Source organism: Macaca thibetana, chromosome 3, assembly GCF_024542745.1.
Source record: "Macaca thibetana thibetana isolate TM-01 chromosome 3, ASM2454274v1, whole genome shotgun sequence".
NCBI lineage: Eukaryota > Metazoa > Chordata > Mammalia > Primates > Cercopithecidae > Macaca > Macaca thibetana.
The window spans coordinates 58354818-58370736 of record NC_065580.1 but is presented as its reverse complement, the minus strand read 5'-3'; the positions used below and the strand labels follow the sequence as shown (position 1 = coordinate 58370736).

General features: G+C 33.9%; 1 protein-coding gene across 4 annotated transcripts in view; it reads left to right on the top strand.

The window, feature by feature from the left end:
• MAGI2 (membrane associated guanylate kinase, WW and PDZ domain containing 2) overlaps positions 1-15919 on the top strand; it is a 1483072-nt gene that overhangs the window by 369828 nt on the left and 1097325 nt on the right. The window lies entirely within an intron of this gene.

Sequence of the window (15919 nt, the reverse complement as noted above, 5' to 3'; positions counted from 1 at the left end):
TACAGATGAAATAAAATAAAATAAATCCAAGTTAAATAATTTTGTGAGGAGAAAGAAAATACTTATCTATTATTAATAATAGAATATTATTAATGGCTGTATTACCTATGCAATTAAATAGTTATTCCTTTTGCATAATAGACAAAATGCTGAATAGAATAAACATGAAAAATACCAGCTATAAATATGAATTGTTTTAATTAATATTAAATAAATACAGTTTTCTTAAAGGGAAAATGCAATTGATTCTCAGGCAGAGAATTGTCTATTTTTAAATTTTTTTATGTAGATGTAATTTTCTTTTTTTTTATTATACTTTAAGTTCTGGGATACATGTGCAGAATGTGCACATGTATAGGTATACCTTACATAGGTATACACATGCCATGGTGGTTTCCTGCACACATCAACCCATCATATACGTTAGGTATTTCTCCTAATGCTATCCTTCCCCTAGCCCCTGACCTTCTGACAGGCCCCGGGATGTGATGTTCCCTTCCCTGTGACCATGTGTTCTCATTGTTCAGTTCCCACATATGAGTGAGAACATGCAGTGTTTGTTTTTTGTTCCTTTGTTAGTTTGCTGAGAATGAGGGTTTCCAGCTTCATCCATGTCCCTGCAAAGGACATGAACTCATCCTTTTTTATGGCTGTGTAGTATTCCGTGGTGTATATGTGCCATATTTTCTTTGTCCAGTGTATTTTTGATGGACATTTGAGTTGGTTCCAAGTCTCTCCTCTTGTGAATAGTGCTGCAACAAATATACGTGTGCGTGTCTCTTTATAGTAGCATGATTTATAACCCTTTGGGTATATACCCAGTAATGGGATTACTGGGTCAAATGGTTTTCCTGGTTCTAGATCCTTGAGGAATCACAACACTGTCTTCCATAATGGTTGAACTAATTTACACTCCCACTGCCAGTGTAAAAACGTTCATATTTCTCTATATCCTCTCCAGCATCTGTTGTTTCCTGACCTTCTAATGATCGCCATTTTCACTGGTGTGAGATGGTACCTCATTGTGGTTTTGATTTGCATTTCTCTAATGACCAGTGATGATGAGCTTTTTTTTCATATGTTTGTTGGCTTCATAAATGTCTTCTTCTAAGAAGTGTCTGTTCATATCCTTTGCCCATTTCTTGATGGGGTTGCTTTTTTCTTGTAAACTTGTTTAAGTTCTTTGTAGATTCTGTATAATAGCCCTTTTTCAGATGGATAGATTGCAAAAATTTTCTCCCATTCTGTAGTTTGCCTGCTCACTCTGATGAGAGTTTCTTTTTCTGTAGAGAAACTCTTTAGTTTAATTAGATCCCATTTGTCAATTTTGGCTTTTGTTGCCATTGCTTTTGATGTTTTAGTTATGAAGTTTTTGCCCATGCCTATGTCCTGAATGGTATTGCTTAAATTTTCCCTGGAATGCGAGGCTGGTTCAACACACACAAATCAATAAATGTAATTCATCACATAAACAGAACCAAAGACAAAAACCACATGATTATCTCAACAGATGCAGAAAAGGTCTTCACTAAAATTTAACCCCCCTTCATGCTGAAAACTCTCAATAAACTGGGTATTGATGGAACATATCTCAAAATAGTAAGACCTATTTATGACAAAACCACAGCCAATATCATACTGAATAGGAAAAAGCTGGAAGCATTCTCTTTGAAAACTGACACAAGACAGGAATGCCCTCTTTCACCCCCCCTATTCAACTTATTATTGAAAGTTCTGGCCAGGGCAATCAGGCAAGAGAAAGAAGTAAAGTATTCAAATAGAAAGAGAGGAAGTCAAATTGTCTCTGTTTGCAGATGACATGATTGTGTATTTAGAAAACTCCATCATCTCAGCCCCAAATCTCCTTACGCTGACAAGCAACTTCAGCAAAGTCTCGGGATATAAAATCAATGTGCAAAAATCACAAGCATTCCTGTATACCAATAACAGACAAACAGAGAGCCAAATCATGAGTGAACTCCCATTCACAATTGCTACAAAGAGAATAAAATACCTAGGAATACAACGTACAAGGGATATGAAGGACCTCTTCAAGGTGTTGTAGTTCTTCAAGGAGAACTACTAACCACTGCTCAAGGAAATAAGAAAGGATACAAACGAGTGGAAAAACATTACATGCTCATGGATGGGAAGAATAAATATTGTGAAAATGGCCATACTGCCCAAAGTAATTTACAGATTCAATACTATTCCTATCAAGCTACCGATGACTTTCTTCACAGAACAGGAAAAAAACTACTTTAAATTTAGTATGGAACCAAAAAGCCTGCATAGTGAAGATAATCCTAATCCAAAAGAACAAAGCTGGAGACATCATGCTACCTGACTTCAAACTATACTACAAGCCTACATTAACCAAAACAGGATGGTACTGGTACCAAAACAGATATATAGACCAATGGAACAGAACAGAGGCCTCAGAAATAACACCACACATCTACAACCATCTGATCTTTGACAAACATGACAAAAACCAGCAATGGGGAAAGGATTCTCTATTTAATCAATGGTGTTGGGAAAACTGGCTAGCCATTTGCAGAAAACTGAAATTGGACCCCTTCCTTACACCTAATACAAAATTAACTCAAGATGAATTAAGGACTTAAACGTAAGACCTAAAACCATAAAATCCCTAGAATCTCCCATTTTTAATCACTTAAGTAACATATAACACTTGAATATCTATTAACTGCCTTACACTGACTCATTATAAAAGCATCAACTAAACATTTGTTAAACCCTTCATAAACTTATATTTATAATTTTATATTCATTATAAAATACTTATGTAAACATTGCAAAGTCTTCAGTGTATAACATTGAATCTATGCTAATGGTGAATGGTGACTACAGGAATGACTTTAAGAAATCTTAAAAACATCTTATTCCTTCATGGATGAACAATCAGAATTCATCCAATATTTATCTATGCAAATAGAAGGAGAGAAACCTTCCATTTTGCCAGTAAGAGTGTCTCAGAACTTCACTGTAAATGAATATATTTAATTTGAATGCAGCCTTTCACTCCTGAATATTCTGTCAAAATTCTTAGATTTTTACTGAACTGCTGTCTGTCGAGGAAACTATCCTGAAATTGCAAATTCCTTGGAATCAAGTAATTTTGTTTTCTTTTCTTTCTGTTTATGAAGGGAAATGGTAGAGTGTATCTGATTAATTTTCTTTATTAACAAAGAACTATAAGGGAAATGGTAGAGTATATCTGATTAATTTTCCTTATTAACAAGTAACTCTTTTATTGCTAGTCCTCAGATACTTGTCAATACCTTAATAAATACTAATATTTATATAATTGAGGAGTTCAACTAAGGGAAATATGGACTGAAATGTTTGCACCTCTTAGAAATTCCCACACCCTTCCCCTTATCTAGCAGCAGCTAAATAAACTCACTAATAGAATATTTTACATACTTAAAAATGCATACTCTTATTGTTTAATACAAAGTTTTACAATTACCTGCATTTTTAAAGAAATATTTTTATTCTCAGTGTTTTCAATTGGAAAGATGTTTTTCATTTTGTTCACCAAAATGAGAATAAATTTAGAAAACAACAAGAAAGCAAGATCACATTTTCAGAATGGCAGAGTAAGAACCACCAAAAATCCACTCCTCCATAAAGCTATGAGAACACTGGCAAATAAATAAATAAATAAATAAATAAATAAATAAGTCAAAATCAACTTTTTCAGAACTCCTAAAACTTACAGCAATTTGAGGAGTATTTATCCAGGAAACACAGCTGAATTCCAGAGAGCACAGTGAGTTTTGTGCCATTTTAACATTCCCTAATTCTTTCCATATCTGTTTTCTGAGATCTGTATGATATGCTTGGACATTATCAGCTTCACAACTATAGTAACTGTGAAAATGAACATCTTAGCATTCATAGTAGAGGGACAGAACTGGTTTGGAGCTTTCTCAAACCTTGTCCTCAGAGAACTGTCATTATTTGACCTATCAGGAAGCTTCCTAAAAAACTCCATTGTCAGGACATTTTAAATTTGACCTGACTTGGAGTTCAGTCTGTCCCATCCTTAGGGAAATTTGCTAAAAACAATCACTAGCAATTGTTTAGTATCACAGCTGCCTGAGGGGGCATCACCAAATAGAGATAAGGAGAGACAGGCTAAAAACAACTTAAAAGGAAAAACTGTGGAATATGATATTTGTAGGAGGTTTTCAAACGCTCCAGTATATAAATGGGAGTCTTGGAAGTCACATGCATGTGAAAGATTGTGCATGTGCCCAGAAAAGATGTGAGAAAACCCTAATTTTTCATCTCTGGCTACACCTTAGGTTGTGTGTAAGTAGCATGTGAAGGCTAAGTCAATTGTAAACTGCCTGCCATATCATTTAACATGTGCACAGTTTATACAAAAAGGCCCTCATGGAAGGCTGGGAAACTTAGTAATTCAAAGAATGTAAGGAAATCTGTGTCCAAGCATTAGCCGATAATTAGGCTGACTGATGAGAGTTGTTAGCAGCCATACACAGCAAAGCATAAAGACTTTAAATAATTTGTCCAGGAAAAATACTAAACAAACTAGTCCAGGAAAGATACTCAATGAACTAACGATGACACCAAACAAGAACAAACTCTGCAGAGGAGGAAGAATGACTTCCAGAGTTGGCACATTATATTATTTTGAATATCCAATTTTCAACAATAAATTATGATTTATGCAAAGAAATAGGAAAGCATGGCCCAAACAGAGTAAAATTCAGTCAACAGAAACTTCCTGATAAAGCACAGATACTGGACTTACTAGACAACAGCTTTAAACCAGCTGTTATAAATATGTCCAAAGAACCAAAGGAAACCATGTCTAAAGAATTAAAGCAAAGTGTAAAAATAACGTCTTGACAAAATGAAGATAGCATTAAAAATATATGAATTTTAGGAAAAAGAGTCAAAAATATATTCTCAAGATCAAAAATACAATAACCATAATAAAAAGTTTAGAGGGAGGCTCAGCAGCAGATCTGAACTAGCAGAAAAAAGAACCAGTTAACTTCAATACAGATACATTGAGAATTTTCAGTTTGAGCAACAGAAAAAGAAAATAATGAAAACCTGTAGAAAGACTTAGAAAACTTTGGAAAATCATCAAGCATATCAACATACTCACAATGAAAATTCAAAAGGAGAGAAAGGAGAAAAGAACAGAAAGAATATTTGAAGAAATAAGGAACTAAAAATTCCCAAACTGTTTAAAGCTGCAGACAAATAACTTAAAAGCAGCAAGAGTGAAGAAACTCATCACATACAAGCAATGTGAGTTCTCAATAACATCAACAGAGGAGTCTTATCGAAAATCATGAAGCCCAAGAGGTAATGAGATGAAATGTTTAGTGTTCTGAAAGAAAAATTCTATCAAGAATTCAAAATTTAAATTAAAAAATTCAGCATTATCTTTCCAAAATAGAGGATAAATTAAGATATTTCAGATAAACAAAAACAGATTAAGAATTCCACAATATCAGTTGGAGACTCAAATATTCATTTTCAAAAATGGACATAACTTAGTAGAGCAGCAATGATACAGAATAAGTATCATTATCAATCAAATAAACCTAACAGACATCTATAAACACATCAGAAAATAGGACTAGAATCCACATTCTTTGTAGGGCACATGGAACATTCTTTGTGAAGTTAGGCCATGAAACAAGTCTCAGTAAACATTTAAAAACTGAAGTCATTCAATGTATTTTCTTGAATACAATAGAATAAAATTATAAATGATTAATAGAGGAAAATTTGGAAAATCTACAACTATGCGATGGAAATTATACAACACAAACCTAAACAATTAGTGAGTCAAAAAAGAAATCAGAAAGGAAATTATAAAATCCTTAAAAAATAGTTAAATTGAAAACATAACATACTGAAATGCATGAGATTCAGCTAAAGCAGTGAATAGAAATCTATAGCTATAAACATATTTGAAAATAAAATAGAACTCAAATCAATAACCTAATCTTCTACCTTATAAAACTAGAAAAAGGAGCAAATTGAACTCAAAGCAATCATAAGAAAGGATCTAATGAACATTAGAGAGCAAATAAGTAAAATTGATAGTAGAAAAACAATAGAGATCAAGTACACCAACAAACTGATTCTTTGAAAAGATTAACCAAATTCGCTAACTTTTAAGTAAACTGACTAAGAAAGAAAGCAGACTCAAATTAATAAAATCAAGAATTAAAAAGGGAGTGTCATTACCAAACTCAAAGATATAAAAAGATTATAAGGGAATGAACAATAGTGTGTTAATGAATTACACAATCAAATAAAATGGATGCATTTCTAGAAAGACATATCTTCCCAGAATCACTCAAGAAAACATAGAAAATATAAATATACTTTTAATGAGTAAATAGATTGAATTAAAAATCACAAAACTCCTCACAAAGAAAATTGCAGGCCCAGATGTTTCCACAGATAAATTCCACCAAGCTTTTAAAGAAGAATTAACACCAGTCATTCAAAAATTCTTCTTAAAAATAGAAGAGTAGCCAAAACTGTCCAAGTTATTTTCTGAGGCTATTACTCTGATATAATAACCCAATAAATACATCAAAAAATAAAGAAAATTACAGATAAATATCCCTTATGCATATGAACAAAACATCTCAGAAAATACTAGCAAATTTAATCCCACAACATATAAAAACCATTACACATCATGATCAAGTGGGATTTATCCCAAGAATACAAGGTTGGTTTAACACAGGAAAATTAATCAAATCCATGGAATGCCCTATATTAATAAAAAACAAAATACAAGATAAAATTTTCAATGGATGTAGAAAAAGCATTGCACAAAATCTAACACCATCTAATGCCCCAACTCTAAACAAAGTAGAAATAGAAGAGAATACCCTCAACTTAATAAAGCCCATCTATGAAAAAAATAAGACAAAAATAACATCATACCTACTGGTAAAAAACTAGTGCTTTCCCCTTAAATCAGTAACAAGACAAATATGTATGCTCCTACCACTTCTATTTTACATTATACTGGAGAATCCAGCAAGAGCATTTAAGTTAAATAAAAAGATAAATGGCATCTAGGTTGGAAAGAAAAAAGTAAATCTATCTCTATTAACAGATGACATGAACTTGAATCTTAAAAATCCCGAGGAATACACACACACACACACACACACACACACACACACACACGATTAGAAATAACAAGTGAATTCAGCAAGCCTACAGGGTATAAGATCAATATACAAAAAATCATTGTATTTATATATATAATCAATGAACAATTGAAAAAGCAAATTAAAACAATTTTATTTATAATAGCATCAGATAAAAATACTTAAGAGTTAATTTAACCAAAATGTACAAAACAAAACATTGCTGAAAAAAAGTAAAGAAGGCCTAAATAACTAGAAAGACAGCCTGTGAGCATGGATTAGAAGACTTAATATTGTTAAGAGGGCAATACCCTCCAACTCCCAAGGGATCTACAGATTCAATACAATCACTATCAAAATCTCAAAATATCAAAATCTCAATATGCAGAAATGGAAAAACTGATCCTAAGATACACGTGGAATCTCAGGGGACCCTGAATAACCAAAACCATCTTGAAAAGTAAAAATAAAGTAGCAGAGCTTATAAATTCCAATTTCAGAAATTATGTGAACACTGTGGCAATGGCATAAGGACAGACATATAGACCAGTTAAACAGAATTTGGGGTCCAGAAATAAATGCATACACATGTGGTCACTTGATTTTTGACAAGAATGCCAAGATAATTCAATGGGGGAATGAATAACCTTCTCAACAAATGGTTCTGGGACAACTGTGTATCCACATGCCAGAGAATGAAGTTGGATCCCTTCCTCCAGCCATATACAAATACAAACTAAAAATGTATCATAAACCTTATATGAAAGAGCTAAATCTCTAAAACACTTAAATGGAAACATAGGTGTAAATCTTTATGACCTTAGATTAAGAAATGGTTTCTTAGATATCACACCAAAAGCACAAGTGACCAAAGAAAAGATAGATATATGTGATTTCATCAAAATTAAAACTATTGTGTCTTAGAGAACACTATACAGAAGGTAAAGAGGTAACTCATGTAATGGAAGAAAGTACTTACAAATCATATATCTGGTAATGGAGTGGTATTCAGAATATATAAAGACTTCATACAATTCAACAATAAAAAGACATATGACTCAATTAACAAATGAGCAAAAATTTGGATAGTCATTTTATCAAGGAAAGTTACCCTATGACTCAGTAATTCCACTCCTAGAGAGAAATGAAAATGTATGTCAACAGAAAACTTGTACATGAATGTTCATAGCAACATTATTCATAGTAGCCAAAAAGTAGGACCAACAACTGCAATAGCATTACTTTTGAGGCATCAAATTTAATTGTTTCAGTGTTTTAAAGTGGCTTTTATGAAGTGTCTATGTCTGAAAGCTTCATTTTTTACCTTTCATAAACCAATATCATCCCATATGGAAAAAGTTCTGATATGAGCTACATAAGAATATTATCCCCTCTTGATACTGGGGACAGGAAAGGAAGAAACAGCACCCTAAAAGACTATTTTGAGAATATTTGTTAATTGCACTCTTAGCTTATTTATTTTTTAACAGTTCATATCCAAGATAATTTTTAGTTAACATAGACTAGCAAGAATTTTATGTTTTTTACTGAGTCCCACATTTACAACTGATGTTTCCCTCCCTAAGCTTATTTGTTCATTTATTCAACAAGTACTAACTGAGAAACTTCCATGCTCAGTGCGTATTCTAGTGATGATGTATAGGTAACCAAAACTAACACTGTTCTTGCTTTATAGAGCATACACATTGGCAAGGGAGATAGACAATAATTGGGTATTTAAATACATGAAGGCATAAATAAACACTGCAAAGTGAGTGAATAAAATCACTACTAGGAGAGTTTGTGACAAAGGAACCTGACTGAATTCTAGCATGCCATGGTTTCTTAGGAAGTCACAAAGGAACCTGATTTAATTCTAGCATGCCATGGTTTCTTAGGAAATGACCTTTGAACTGAGATTGAGATAAATACACATTTGTTAAGTAAAGCAGAGACAGAGTAGGAGTAAGACTGTCCCAGGCTGGTGGCACCATCCAATGATTAGAAGGAGATTAATAGGTAAGAGCCCTGTGAGAAGGCCCTTGTGTACACTGCCAAACTGGGCATGTAAGCCAGGGGTCGGGGAGATGATAGCATAGGCAGGGCCATATCTGTGCAGTCGGGTTAAGGACCTTGATTTCTATCCTAAGAGCAATGGGAAACCATATAGGAACTGTGTGTTTTGGGGAGGATGGGCTGGGGACAGGATCAGATGCAGTTTTGAAAAGTTTCTTTGGCTGCTGTGGACAATTGATTTTCATGGAGTAAGAGTGAATGTGGGAAGAATCATTAGGAGGCTACTCTAGAGACCAAATAGGAGATGATACAGCTTGGACCGGTATGGTAACTGATAGAGAGCAGTTGACAGATTTGAGAGATTTAGGAGAAAATCAAAAGGACGTTTGACTTTTGATGGGTTAGATATTAAGAGTGAAAGAAATTACTCTAGAGTGCTTATGTAATAGTGATGTTTTGCACTATATGCATCAACTCCTTACTCTCCATACCCATTTGAATATAAGAGCTTTGAGGATAGGAGCACTCCTATCTTTTCTATATACTGAGGCATACTGCACAGAGAAGATATTCTGTACATACTTGATGATATATTAGTTTGAATTAAAAGCCAAAAGAAAGCCTTTAAAAACTATTTAAAACATTTTTCTTCACAACCAATAATTTGGGTGCTTCTAGCAGATATTATTATATCTGAGTAGGACTAAGTAATTATTTATTTTACCTGGTCGTTAAGCAGCTACTGAGGCCAGCAGTTGGATGCAGAGAATATACATAATTTATTGACCCTTATTCAAAAACTCAGTGAGCTTCCCAGTATACTTTAGCTATGTTTAGTTTTATTGCTCCCTAGAGAAACATTTTGTCATTGATTATACATTTTGGACTGTCGAAAAATGAATTTCAATAATACCGAGTCTTTTATGACATCAATATAAATTTGGAATGTATAAAAAAATTAATTCAGCATATGCATCTAAACAGATGCCTCCTATAATAGAAATGAACATTAAGGAACGGTCACTGTGAACATTTGAAGCAGCCAAATAGGTCAAGTAATTAAGAGATAAATGAAATAGTGTCTGAGATCTCAGTCTACAGCTAACATTAAATTGCAAAAGATGAACTCTGTTGACAAATCATTAGTGCTGGCAACCTCTTACTCTTTTCTCCTTCCAAAACATAATTATGTTAGTACCTCACTATTTTTAAAGGAGAAGGCTAAAGCCTTAGGTACCAATAATATACCAGTAATACATTGTGAAATTATTTTACCCAGAGGATTGCACCATTTTTTTAAATTTATTTTTTATTATTATTATACTTTAAGTTCTAGGGTACATGTGCATAACGTGCAGGTTTATTACATATGTATACTTGTGCCATGTTGCTGTGCTGCACCCATCAACTCGTCAGCACCCATCAACTCGTCATTTACATCAGGTATAACTCCCAATGCAATCCCTTCCCCCTCCCCCCTCCCCATGATAGGCCCCGGTGTGTGATGTTCCCCTTCCCAAGTCCAAGTGATCTCATTGTTCAGTTCCCACCTATGAGTGAGAACATGCGGTGTTTGGTTTTCTGTTCTTGTGATAGTTTGCTAAGAATGATGATTTCCAGCTGCATCCATGTCCCTACAAAGGACACAAATTCATCCTTTTTTATGGCTGCATAGTATTCCATGGTGTATATGTGCCACATTTTCTTAATCTAGTCTGTCACTGATGGACATTTGGGTTGATTCCAAGTCTTTGCTATTGTGAATAGTGCTGCAATAAACATACGTGTGCATGTGTCTTTATAGCAGCATAATTTATAATCCTTTGGGTATATACCCAGTAATGGGATGGCTGGGTCATATGGTACATCTAGTTCTAGATCCTTGAGGAATCGCCATACTGTTTTCCATAATGGTTGAACTAGTTTACAATCCCACCAACAGTGTAAAAGTGTTCCTATTTCTCCACATCCTCTCCAGCACCTGTTGTTTCCTGACTTTTTAATGATCGCCATTCTAACTGGTGTGAGATGGTATCTCATTGTGGTTTTGATTTCCATTTCTCTGATGGCCAGTGATGATGAGCATTTTTTCATGTGTCTGTTGGCTGTATGAATGTCTTCTTTTGAGAAATGTCTGTTCATATCCTTTGCCCACTTTTTGATGGGGTTGTTTGTTTTTTTCTTGTAAATTTGTTTGAGTTCTTTGTAGGTTCTGGATATTAGCCTTTTGTCAGATAAGTAGATTGCAAAAATGTTCTCCCATTCTGTAGGTTGCCTGTTCACTCTGCTGATAGTTTCTTTTGCTGTGCAGAAACTCTTTAGTTTAATGAGATCCCATTTGTCAATTTTGGCTTTTGCTGCCATTGCTTTTGGTGTTTTAGACATGAAGTCTTTGCCCATGCCTATGTCCTGAATGGTACGACCTAGGTTTTCCTCTAGAGTTTTTATGGTATTAGGTCTAACATTTAAGTCTCTAATCCATGTTGAATTAATTTTCATATAAGGAGTAAGGAAAGGATCCAGTTTCAGCTTTCTACTTATGGCTAGCCAATTTTCCCAGCACCATTTATTAAATAGGGAATCCTTTCCCCATTTCTTGTTTTTGTCAGGTTTGTCAAAGATCAGATGGCTGTAGATGTGTGGTATTATTTCTGAGGACTCTGTTCTGTTCCATTGGTCTATATCTCTGTTTTGGTACCAGTACCATGCTGTTTTGGTTACTGTAGCCTTGTAGTATAGTTTGAAGTCAGGTAGTGTGATGCCTCCAGCTTTGTTCTTTTGACTTAGGATTGTCCTGGAGATGCAGGCTCTTTTTTGGTTCCATATGAACTTTAAAGCAGTTTTTTCCAATTCTGTGAAGAAACTCATTGGTAGCTTGATGGGGATGGCATTGAATCTATAAATAACCTTGGGCAGTATGGCCATTTTCACGATATTGATTCTTCCTATCCATGAGCATGGTATGTTCTTCCATTTGTTTATGTCCTCTTTTATTTCACTGAGCAGTGGTTTGTAGTTCTCCTTGAAGAGGTCCTTTACATCCCTTGTAAGTTGGATTCCTAGGTATTTTATTCTCTTTGAAGCAATTGTGAATGGAAGTTCATTCCTGATTTGGCTCTCTGTTTGTCTGTTACTGGTGTATACGAATGCTTGTGATTTTTGCACATTAATTTTGTTAACGAATATACATTTCTGTGTTCTGTACAATACAGATAATGGCTTTAGAAATAAAGTAATGTAAACTTATAGTCAAAAAGTATCAGTAGCTATAGTGATGTTACTAGAGGAATTTTTAGGGCTCTTTAGAAATTTTTGAATCTATGACAATTCTATTGATAATCAGGTTTTCTAGTTTCATGTCTAGACATGTGAATACCTCAACCATTTGTATCTTGCCAGGGTAAGTTTCCTTTTGAAAAAATAGAAATAGCCATAGCTACTTAAGGCACTAACTATTAAATATATTAGATAGAGCCTGAAAGCACTATCTTCTTTTGTGTTGTCTTCAAATACAAAATAAAATGTTCTGTTTTTAAGTCATTGTTTATATGTTCCTCTTCCCTTGGAGAATATATGTGTGGCAATTAGACCAGAAACCTTTAATATTGACATAGAACATATTATCTACCACTTGTGAAGCTGTTTCCTCTTAAATTGTATATGAATATGTCACAGAAAAGTATTAAAGTGTCATTAGAATTAAAACAATGAATACTTGAATTGTTACAATATTCCCCTTCTTCCCCCAGATTATAGGTGCTTACCATGGCAGCACTTGGATGCACCTTAGTTATGCATAATCAGATAATATTTTAAGCAGAGGAAATATTTGAGTTGTTAGAGGCATTAAGTGATTTTATATTATAAACAGCTGAGAAATGAGGAGGGGGAGAGAGAGGGAAAAAAGCTGAATTTTGGACAATGGGGAATTGAGATTGGGAGAAATGAATTAGGGAACAGCTGCTATATAAAAAAAATTACGGTGGTGAGAAAAGAATTCTCAAGATACTAGCTATGCATTAAACATGCATTTATCTATGAAAGATGGAGTAAAGAATTGGAGTATTTTAATTACTTTTTTCCTGCATTAACTGTGCTTCCATGAATTTAACACCTCACTGAGTTTGGACCACTTGAGGCCCTTGGATTTATTCAGACTACACACACATACACACATTTATATGCAGACTACACACACATATATATTCAGACTACACACACATACACATGGGCTAACATACCCATTGAGTTGATGACAAATACAATAAATTTTTAAAAATGTGTTTATTGGTGTATTTCCTTGGTATATAGTAGCTAAATTATAAAAATTGGTTCTCATCGGCTTCCAATTACCAAGATACTGTTGTTTGAGCACAGATCTAGCTAGATAGCCTCTTTTATTGCATTGCATATGAGTTAAAATAAATGTCAGGTAACTAAGGAAAATGCCATGTTATTTTTATACAACAACCTAGAGAAAGCATTGTGAGCCAAGAGTAGACTTTGTGATTTTCAGTCTCTTTCTAGGCATTCCAACTTTAGAATGGATTTTAGCAGTGCCTTTTGTGTAAATATACCTTTGGTAGATAGGAAATCCTTTCATTCCTGAGCCTGGAGTGTAGGGTCAGTTAACTGAGGAGTAGCTGTAATGAAAGCTAGCTGGGATTTATTTCATTCTTTCCATTTTTTCTTCCCACCTCACTATGAGAGCCTAGACAGTATCCATTCACCTAAAAAAAACCACCTATGGAATTGGTTTATATTCAGCTGTACTAAGAACTCTGTGGAGAACACTTAAATAGTGTGAGACATGCATTGAGTTCTATTGTAACTCTTCCCCTTTATTCCATGGGACTCTTCACATGAAAGGCTGATTGCTTTCTAAACTGTATTTGGGCAAGTAAAGTTGAATAGCTTTATATTCTCCCATCCTCCATCTTACAGGGGAAATTATGGATAAGATCTTATCAGACTATATCTTCATACATTGCTGCTGGAGTAGAAGTAGGTGCAGTCTTCCTTGTGGGGTAAATTCTGTATAACTCAAAGCTTCAAAACTGATATTACATTTTGTCCCAACAATTTCACTTTTAGAAATTTATTCTAAGGGAAAAAAATAAAAACTATATGCAATGACACTTACATAAGATGCTAATAGAGGATTATTTACAATAGTAAGAAACATGTAAATACCTAGCACTGATTAGACTATAGTGTACTATACAGTATATCCATGTAAATATATGCTAGGTAACCATTAAAATTTATTTTCTGTAACATTTATTATTTATTAATCATGGAAAATAATAATTAATGAAAACAAGGCTACAAAACATATTATGGATACTTCCATTATCTAATTTTGCCTCTCTGGATTTTTCAATTTTTATTATAAATAATAGAAGCCAACTCTAGTTAAGCCAAAGGGAATTTCTTAAAAGAATAATGAAAGCTAGCTTGGGATTTGTTCAGAACCAAGAATCAGATGGGAAATAGGAACCACAGTATAACAATTAGGACAGAATCACCTTCAGTAAATGTTTTAATTCAGACAGAATCACCTCTTCTGCCTCTGCTGCTGTAACAAGTGAGCTTTATATTTCTTCTCACCTTTGCATCACTCAAGATTCAAAATCCCCAAATAAATGGTATTATTAGCCCAGCTTATGCCATATTCCAGTCCCTGGTATTTTAGGAAAAGTAAAGAATCTGAGGATTTTCCATTTTCCTCTTTTCATTTTAGGATGTAGTAACCAGGAATTGCCCTTGTAACAGATATCAGGCAATAGGAATAAAGTAATTTCCCCAGAGAAATTTAGAATGGAAGAAGTAGATGCCTGGTATTGCTCCAAATGGCAAATGTCCACCACAGTCTTTTACCTTTAAAAATAAAAGTTATATTAAAAAGAAGAAAGAATAACTTATTGGACATCTATAGTATGTCTACATTGTTAGTTTCTTGTGGGGTCAAAAAGAATTACATTTTGCTTATCTTCCAAAAAGAAACATCAATTTAAAAGTCTAATATAACAGGAGATAGAAATTATTTCCTCTCATACAGGAAAACAGGATATGCATTATAACATCATTTATCAATATCTGTCTATTTGTATCATGAGATCCAATGTTTTCTCGCTTGCAATTCATCTTTACACTTTGAATATAAATCCTCTGTGTGTCATTGTTGATAATGACATCTCAGAAGAACCCTGCTAAGCTCTATCATTGTTATTCTTGATTTGGAAGAAAAATCATATTTATGAAAGCCATATAAGACAATTCACAGAAATGTAGTTTTGCTAATATCATTTGAAAATAGCCTTAAAATATTTTCACCATCTGCTGTGTTGCAGAGACCATGAGGTATCCTCTAAGTAGATCCTCTCAATGCAACCTTGAGAACCCTAGTCCATCTGCTCTAAATTAAAACTAAACTAGTTAGTACCTGGGTGCTTGGTTCAGAGCCAATATATCTCTAGGATGCATCGGAAAGGTTGAAGTGATTTGAGATAGCTTTTGTGTCATTGAGTTTGATACACCATAAAATTGAGAATATAATTGCAGGTGGAGTGGAAGCAAAAGTTTGAGTATGAAAGGTTGCTCGACATTTTTGCTTGTCTTATGTCCACCCTTAAGTATAATGAGATTATAAAAACCATGGAGCTAAATAAAATCTTTAGCCAATTAGTATGTATTTACTGTGAGCATTG